Genomic DNA, 9,286 nt, shown 5'->3' with positions numbered 1-9,286 from the left:
AAATGAGTTTCTTGAAAATTTTCATCATATTGATTAAGCTTATTCTAATGCAATATTGTGATTTAAAAAAAAATTCTCCTAGTTTACCCCTTTTTCAATCAAAACACATTTCTCATAGAAAGGGTTAACTAGATTTTTAGTAATCCATTAATTTTCTAATCACAATCAACAACTAGGATGCAAAACACAACCAAGATGCAAAATATATATATACTAAGAGTGTGCAACAACCAAAATAAGAGTATCTACAATGGCACAAATATGTACAGTAATCCTAAAATGATCTAAAACATAAAGTGTGGAATAAAACAAAATAAAGTAGTAGCGAGTAGAAATAAAAATCTGAAAATTCACCACATGAATGCAAACACCGGTCATGAGCGGTGACCTCCTCACACTTTAGAATTAAGCATCGTCCAGGGATGGGGGTCAACAATCGCACCAGGCTGTGGCTCATGCTCAGGCTCAGGCTGTGGAACTGGAGGTGGCACTAGCTGTGGCTCAAGAATGTCATGCTGGACCTCAGCGGTGGTGTGTGTCTCTGGTGGTGCCTCCTGATGTACCGGCTCCTCAGTATGCTCCTCCTCCTGGTCCTGCTCGTCAGAGACAGGAGAGTCTGGGAGTGGAGAAAGCTTAATGCCCTGTGACGCAAACACCTGGTCTAGGCAATCAAGACGTCGCATGACACGACGCTCGAAGCGCACCATGAAATGAGACATGTGCCGCACCAACAGATAAGTCGGCTAAGGTGCTGGTGGTGGTGGTGGTAAGGATGCTGCTGCTATGGAGGAAGAAGGTCCGACTGCCTCAACTGCCGCTCTAGCCCGAGAGCGACGTCTGGTCGAGGGCTTCTCGTGCACCCATCCACCCCGTGGAATAGTAACTTCCTTTTCATCATCATCTAGGGGTGGTGGTGTCGCGTCATCGTCCTCCCACGGGACATCAGCCAGCTCAGCCAAGCTGGTAACCAGCGTAGGAAACGGTAGCAAGCCGTGGATATGAGCTCTCCACATGCTATGCCTAATCAGCCGTGGGAAATACACCTCTTTTCCTACCATGACAAACCCAATCAGAGTCAGCATATCCATCAGGATCTCTGAGAAGTGAGTGCTAGGTAGGACGTAGTGGGTGAAGATCTGCTGCCAGGTCCTAGCCTCTTTAGATAGATATGCAGATAGCATCCCTTTGGGCTTCTTGTTGTTCGCATCCATCACCCAGGGAGCATCTGGTGTAGCAATCACGCGCTTAAGCGCCTTATAGTCAAAGGTCATGAAAAGGATAGCCACATCTGCCTGCTGATAGGCACAAGTCTCAGGAGTACCAACTCTGCAAAGCAGTGCATCCGCTATAGCCTCTTCAGTGATCATAATTTCTCTACCCCTTACGTGCACTGATTCCAAGTTCACTCGGAAGAAGTTACAGTAAAACTCTTTAACCCACGAAACGTTAATCCTTCCTAGGTCCCTATTAATGAAATCCAATCCCAACTTTGAAATACGGGCGTTTATGGCACGCCTCACGTCATTGGGAAGATTCAGCTTCCTCTCAATGTTCAGGTTTTTCTTTGTATAATGGGAGAAGCGTAGCTCGTAGTAGAGGTTGGGGAATTTGGTTGAATCAGTGGATGGAAGTGACTAATTTTCTATATCTTCATCATTCAGCGGGTTCTTTGCATAGTTAGCATACAGTGAGGGGGTAGAGGTCTTGGAGCGCTTCCTCTTTTTGGAAGTGGTGGCTATGGCTTTTTCTTTTATCCGACATCCTGAAAAACAGTGATAATATAATATAAGCATATAGCCAATGAAACATAAAGCACTCAGAGCAAAGCAAACTCATGAAGTGAAAGAAGAAATGAGATTTCTTGGAATGCAATCAGTCTTACTCCAATCAGTCTTACTCCTTTCCATGGCTGGCTTTATGTGATACATCACCATTGTCAATGGCTACTTTCGGTCTTCTCTCAGAAAAATGATCCAAATGCCCTGTCACGGCACGGCTAATCGTCTGGAGGCATCACCCTTGTCAATGGTTTCATCTTATCCTCTCAGTGAAAATGGTAACCGCACCCTGTCACGGCACGGCTATTCATCTGTCGGTTCTCGATCATGCTGGAATAGGATTTACTATCCTTTTGCGTCTGTCACTAACGCCCAGCAATCGTGAGTTTGGAGCTTGTCACAGTCATTCAATCATTGAATCCTACTCGGAATACCACAGACAAGGTTTAGACCTTCCGGATTCTCTTGAATGCCGCCATCATTCTAGCTTACACCACGAAGATTCCGATTAAGAGATCTAAGAGATACTCATTCCGTCGAAGGTAGAACGGAAGTGGTTGTCAGGCACGCGTTCATAGGGAATGATGATGATTGTCACGTTCATCACATTCAGGTTGAAGTGCGAATGAATATCTTAGAAGCGAAATAAGATGAGTTGAATAGAAAACAGTAGTACTTTGCATTAATCTTTGAGGAACAGCAGAGCTCCACACCTTAATCTATGGAGTGTAGAAACTCTACCGTTAAAAATACATAAGTGAAAGGTCCAGGTATGGCCGAATGGCCAGCCCCCAAAACGAGATCACAGGATCAAAATACAATCCAGGATGTCCGATACAATAGTGAAATGTCCTATTTATAATAAACTAGCTACTAGGGTTTACAGAAGTAAGTAATTGATGCATAAATCCACTTTCGGGGCCCACTTGGTGTGTGCTTGGGCTGAGCTTTGAGTGTTGCACGTGTAGAGATCCTTCTTGGAGTTGAACGCCAGCTTTTGTGCCAGTTTGGGCGTTCAACTCTGGTTTTGGATCCTTTTCTGGCGCTGGATGCCAGAATTGGGCAGAAAGCTGGCGTTGAATGCCAGTTTGCGTCGTCTAAACTTGGCCAAAGTATAGACTATTATATATTGCTGGAAAGCCCTGGATGTCTACGTTCAAACGCAATTGGAAGCGCGCCATTTTGAGTTCTGTAGCTCCAGAAAATCCACTTTGAGTGCAGGGAGGTCAGAATCCAACAGCATCAGCAGTCCTTCTTCAACCTCTGAATCTGATTTTTGCTCAAGTCCCTCAATTTCAGCCAGAAAATACCTGAAATCACAGAAAAACACACAAACTCATAGTAAAGTCCAAAAATGTGAATTTAACATAAAAACTAATGAAAACATCCCTAAAAGTAACTAGATCCTACTAAAAACATACTAAAAACAATGTCAAAAAGCGTATAAATTATCCGCTCATCACAACACCAAACTTAAATTGTTGCTTGTCCCCAGGCAACTGAAAATCAAATAGGATAAAAGAAGAGAATATACTATAAATTCCAAACTATCAATGAAGCATAGGTTCAATCATATGAGCGGGACTTATAGCTTTTTGCCTCTTGAATAGTTTTGGCATCTCACTTTATCCATTGAGGTTCAGAATGATTGGCTTCTATAGGAACTCAGAGTTCAGATAGTGTTATTGACTCTCCTAGTTCAGTATGATGGTTCTTGAACACAGCTTCTTTATGAGTCTTGGCCGTGGCCCGAAGCACTTTGTTTTCCAGTATTACCACCGGATACATAAATGCCACATACACATAATTGGGTGAACCTTTTCAGATTGTGACTCAGCTTTGCTAAAGTCCCCAATTAGAGGTGTCCAGGGTTCTTAAGCACACTCTTTTTTTTGCTTTGGACCTTGACTTTAACCGCTCAGTCTCAAGTTTTCACTTGACACCTACACGCCACAAGCACATGGTTAGGGACAGCTTGGTTTAGCCGCTTAGACCAGGATTTTATTCCTTTAGGCCCTCCTATCCACTGATGCTCAAAGCCTTGGGATCATTTTTATTTGCCCTTGCCTTTTGGTTTTAAGGGTTATTGGCTTTTTGCTCTTGCCTCTTGGTTTTAAGAGCTTTTGGCTTTTTCTGCTTGCTTTTTATTTTTATTTTTTTTTCGCCTTTTTTTTTCTGCAAGCTTTGTTCTTTGCTGCTTTTTCTTGCTTCAAGAATCATTTTTATGATTTTTTAGATTATCAAATAACATGTCTCCTAGTCATTATTCTTTCAAGAGCCAACATATTTAACATTCTTAAACAACAACTTCAAAAGACATATGCACTGTTCAAGCATACATTCAGAAAACAAGAAGCATTGTCACCACATCAATATAATTAAGCTAAGTTCAAGGATAAATTCGAAACTCATGTACTTCTTGTTCTTTTGAATTAAAACATTTTTCATTTAAGAGAGGTGATGGATTCATAGGACATTCATAACTTTAAGACATAAGTACTAACTACTAATGATCATTTAATGAAGACACAAACATAGATAAGCACATAACATAGAAAACGAAAAATAGAAGAAATAAGAACAAGGAATGAATCCACCTTAGTGATGGTGGCGTTTCCTTCTTGAGGAACCAATGATGTCCTTGAGCTCTTCTATGTCTCTTCCTTGTCTTTGTTGCTCCTCCCTCATTGCCTTTTGATCTTCTCTTATTTCATGAAGCATGATGGAGTGCTCTTGATGTTCCACCCTTAATTGTCCCATGATGGCACTTAATTCTCCTAGGGAGGTGTTGATTTTCTCCCAATAGTTTTGTGGAAGAAATTGCATTTGAGGCATCTCCGGGATCTCATGGTGATGAGATTCTTGCGCCTCTTGAGCTCCATGAATGGGCTCTCTTGCTTGCTCCATCTTTTTCTTAGTGATGGGCTTTTCTTCCTTAATAGGAATGTCTCCTTCTATGAAAGCTCCAACTGAGTAACATAGATGGCAGATAAGATGAGGAAAATCTAGCCTTGCCATGGGGGATGACTTTTTGACTATTTTGTAGAGTTCATTAGAGATGACTTCATGAACTTCTATTTCCTCTCCAATCATGATGCTATGAATCATGATGGCCCGATCCACAGTAACTTCAGATCGGTTGCTAGTGGGAATGATTGAGCATTGAATGAACTCCAACCATCCTCTAGCCACAGGCTTGAGGTCCAATCTTCTTAGTTGAACCAGCTTGCCTTTGGAGTCAATCTTCCATTGAGCTCCTTCTACACATATGTCCATGAGGACTTGGTCCAACCTTTGATTAAAGTTGACCCTTCTAGTGTAGGGGCGTTCATCTCCTTGCATCATAGGCAAGTTAAACGCCAACCTCACATTTTCTGGACTAAAATCTAAGTATTTCCCCCGAACCATTGTAACATAGTTCTTTGGATCCAGGTTCTTACTTTGATCATGGTCCTTGGTGATCCATGCATTGGCATAAAACTCTTGAACCATTAGGATGCCGACTTGTTGGATGGGATTTGTTAGAACTTCCCAACCTCTTCTTTGAATTTCATGTCGGATCTCCGGATACTCATTTCTATTGAGTTTGAAAGGGACCTCGGGGATCACCTTCTTCTTGGCCACAACATCATAGAAGTGGTCATGATGGGCTTCGGAGATGAACCTTTCCATCTCCCATGACTCGAAGGTGGAAGCTTTTGTCTTCTCTTTTCCCTTTCTAGAGGATTCTCCGGTCTTAGGTGCCATCAATGGTAATGGAAAAACAAAAAGCTTATGCTTTTACCACACCAAACTTAGAATATTGCTCACCCTCGAGCAATAAAAGAAAGAATAGAGGAAGAAGAAGAAGAAAAGATGGAGAAGAGGGGTGAAGTGTGTTTCGGCCAAGTAGAGAGGAAAGGGTTGTGTTGTGTGAAAATGAGGAAGAATGGAGGGCTATATATAGGGGAGGGAGGGGGGTTAAGGTTCGGCCATTTAGGGTGGGTTTGGGTGGGAAATTGGTTTTGAATTTTGAAGGTAGATGGAGTTTATGAGGTAGGTTTATGGGGAAGAGTGGATGGATGTGAGTGGTGAAGAGGTGATGGGGAAGAGAGATTGAGGTGATTGGTGAAGGGTTTTTGGGGAAGAGTGTTTATGGGATTTTGTGAAAGAGGGGTGAGAAGATGTGAGTGGAGGTAGGTGGGGATCCTGTGGGGTCCACAGATCCTGAGATGATCCTGTGGGGTCCACAGATCTTGAGGTGTCAAGGCATTTACATCCCTGCACCAATTTAGGCATGCAAAATGCCCTTGCACACAACTCTGGGTGTTCAGCGCCAGGTTGGTGCCCATTTTGGGCGTTCAACGCCCATTTACTAGCCATTTCTGGCATTGAACGCCAGAACCATGCTTGTTCTGGGCATTCAGCGCCAGAACCATGCTCTGTTCTGGCGGTGAACGCCAGGCAGATGCTCCTCCAGGGTGTGATTTTTCTTCTGCTGTTTTTTGATTCCGTTTTCAATTTTTATATTTACTTTGTGACTCCACATGATCATGAACCTATAAAGACACATAACTAAGAAAAATATTATTAGATAAATAAAAATTGGGTTGCCTCCCAACAAGCGCTTCTTTAATGTCAATAGCTTGACAGTGGGCTCTCATGGAGCCTCACAGATGTTCAGAGCATTGTTGAAACTCCCCAACACCAAACTTAGAGTTTGGATATGGGAGTTCAACACCAAACTTAGAGTTTGGTTGTGGCCTCCCAACACCAAACTTAGAGTTTGACTGTGGGGGCTTTGGTTGAATCTGCTTTGAGAGAAGCTTTTTCTGCTTCCTCTCCATGGATGCAGAGAGAGATCCTTGAGTTGTAAACACAAGGTTGTCCTCATTTATTTGAAGGATCAATTCTCCTCTGTCCACATCAATCACAGCTCTTGCTGTGGCTAGGAAAGGTCTTCCTAGGATGATGGATTCATCCTCTTCCTTTCCAGTATCCAAGATTATGAAATCAGCATGGATGTAAAGGCCTTCAACCTTTACTAACACGTCCTCTACTTTTCCATAAGCTTGTTTTCTTGAATTATCTGCCATCTCTAATGAGATTTTAGCAGCTTGCACCCCATAGATTCCCAGTTTCTCTATTGCAGAGAGTGGCATGAGGTTTATCCCTGAACCAAGGTCACACAGAGCCCTAAAGATCATGGTGCCTATGGTACAAGGTATTATGAACTTTCCAGGATCCTGTCTCTTCTGAGGCAATGTCAGTTGATCCAGATCACTTAGTTCATTGGTGAACAAGGGAGATTCATCTTCCCAAGTCTAAATACCAAATAATTTGGCATTCAGCTTTATGATTGCACCAAGAAACTTGGTAGTTTTCTCTTCAGTAACATCCTCATTCTCTTCAGAAGAGGAATACTCATCAGAGCTCATGAAGGGCATAAGGAGGTTCAATGGAATCTCTATGGTCTCTAGATGAGCCTCAGAGTCCTTTGGTTCCTCAGAGGGAAGCTCCTTATTGGTCACTGGACGTCCCAGGAGGTCTTCCTCCTTGGGATTCACGTCCTCCTCTCCTTCTTTGGGTTCGGCCATGGTGCTTATGTCAATGGCCTTGCACTCTCCTTTTGGATTCTCTTCTGTATTGCTTGGGAGAGTACTAGGAGGGATTTCAGTGATTCTTTTACTCAGCTGGCCCACTTGTGCTTCCAAATTTCTAATGGAAGACCTTGTTTCATTCATGAAACTCACAGTGGCCTTAGATAGATCAGAGACTAAGTTTGCTAAGCTAGATGGATTCTGCTCAGAATTCTCTGTCTGTTGCTGAGTGGATGATGGAAAAGGCTTGCTATTGCTAAACCTGTTTCTTCCACCATTATTAAAGCCTTGTTGAGGCTTTTGATCCTTCCATGAGAAATTTGGATGATTTCTCCATGATGGATTATAGCTGTTTCCATAAGGTTCACCTAAGTAATTCACCTCTGCTATTGCAGGGTTTTCAGGATCATAAGCTTCTTCTGCATAAGAAGCCTCTTGAGTACTGTTGGATGCAGCTTGCATTCCATTCAGACTCTGGGAAATCATATTAACTTGCTGAGTCAATATTTTGTTCTGAGCCAAGATGGCATTCAGAGTATCAACTTCAAGAACTCCCTTCTTCATAGGCGTCCCATTACTTACAGGATTCCTTTCAGAAGTGTACATGAACTGGTTATTAGCAACCATGTCAATGAGCTCTTGAGCTTCTGCAGGCATTTTCTTTAGGTGAATGGATCCGCCTGCAGAGGTGTCCAATGATATCTTTGATAGCTCAGATAAACCATCATAGAATATATCCAGGATGGTCCATTCTGAAAGCATGTCAGAGGGACACTTTTTGGTTAACTGTTTGTATCTTTCCCAAGCTTCATAGAGGGATTCACCATCTTTTTGTTTGAAGGTTTGAACATCTACTCTAAGCTTGCTCAGCTTTTGAGGAGGAAAGAACTTGGCTAAGAAAGTCGTGACCAGCTTATCGCAAGAGTTCAGGCTGTCTTTGGGTTGAGAGTCCAACCACACTCTAGCTCTGTCTCTTACAGCAAAAGGGAAAAGCATGAGCCTGTAGACTTCAGGATCTACTCCATTAGTCTTAACAGTATCACAGATCTGCAAGAATTCAGTTAAGAACTGAAAAGGATCTTCAGATGGAAGTCCATGAAACTTGCAGTTCTGCTGCATCAGAGAAACTAATTGAGGTTTCAACTCAAAGTTGTTTGCTCCAATGGCAGGAATGGAGATGCTTCTTCCATGTAAATTGGAATTAGGTGCAGTAAAGTCACCAAGCATCCTCCTTGCATTATTATTATTTTCGGCTGCCATCTCCTCTTCCTGTTCAAAAATTTCTGAAAGGTTATCTCTGGATTGTTGTAATTTAGCTTCTCTTAATTTCCTCTTTAGAGTCCTTTCAGGTTCTGGATCTGCTTCAACAAGAATGTTCTTATCCTTGCTCCTGCTCATATGAAAAAGAGAGAACAGAAAAATAATAATAATAGGGGTCCTTTTACCACAGTATAGAGGTCCCAGTGTGAGTAGAGAAAAAGAAGAAGAAGAAATTTGAACACAGATGGAAGAGGGGGTTCGAATTTGGGTGAGATGAAGTGTTAGTAGATGAATAAATAAATAGAAGGAGATGAGAGAGAAGGAGAATTTTCGAAAATTATTTTTGAAAAAGAGTTAGTGATTTTTGAAAACAGTTTTTGAAAAAGGTTAGTAATTTTCGAAAATTAATTTTGAAAAGGGTTAATAGTTTTTTTTTTTTCGAAAATTCAAATAAGAAAATAAAATAATTAGTTTAATTAAAAAGAAATTTTGAAAAAGAGGGAGATATTTTCGAAAATTAGAGAGAGAGAGAGAGTTAGTTAGGTAGTTTTGAAAAAGGTAAGAAATAAACAAAAAGTTAGTTAGTTAGTTGAAACAAATTTTGAAAAGATAAGAAGTTAGAAAAGATATTTTAAAAATCAAATTTTTGAAAAAGATAAGATAAGAAGA

The 9,286-nt window shown here is 41.5% G+C and overlaps 1 non-coding gene across 1 annotated transcript; it reads left to right on the top strand.

Annotated features, from left to right (window-relative positions):
- Nucleotides 1-8,113: 8,113 nt before the first annotated feature.
- LOC148561700 (small nucleolar RNA R71) lies at nucleotides 8,114-8,221 on the top strand. The gene has a single exon (XR_015887247.1). It is a non-coding gene; the product is annotated as a small nucleolar RNA R71 (small nucleolar RNA).
- The last annotated feature ends 1,065 nt before the right edge of the window (nucleotides 8,222-9,286 follow it).

The sequence above is a fragment of the Arachis ipaensis genome, chromosome B6, assembly GCF_059453495.1.
Source record: "Arachis ipaensis isolate K30076 ecotype BB chromosome B6, ASM5945349v1, whole genome shotgun sequence".
In the NCBI taxonomy this organism is placed as follows: domain Eukaryota; kingdom Viridiplantae; phylum Streptophyta; class Magnoliopsida; order Fabales; family Fabaceae; genus Arachis; species Arachis ipaensis.
Note: the sequence above shows the minus strand (reverse complement) of the source record. Positions and strands in the feature narration are given on the sequence as shown.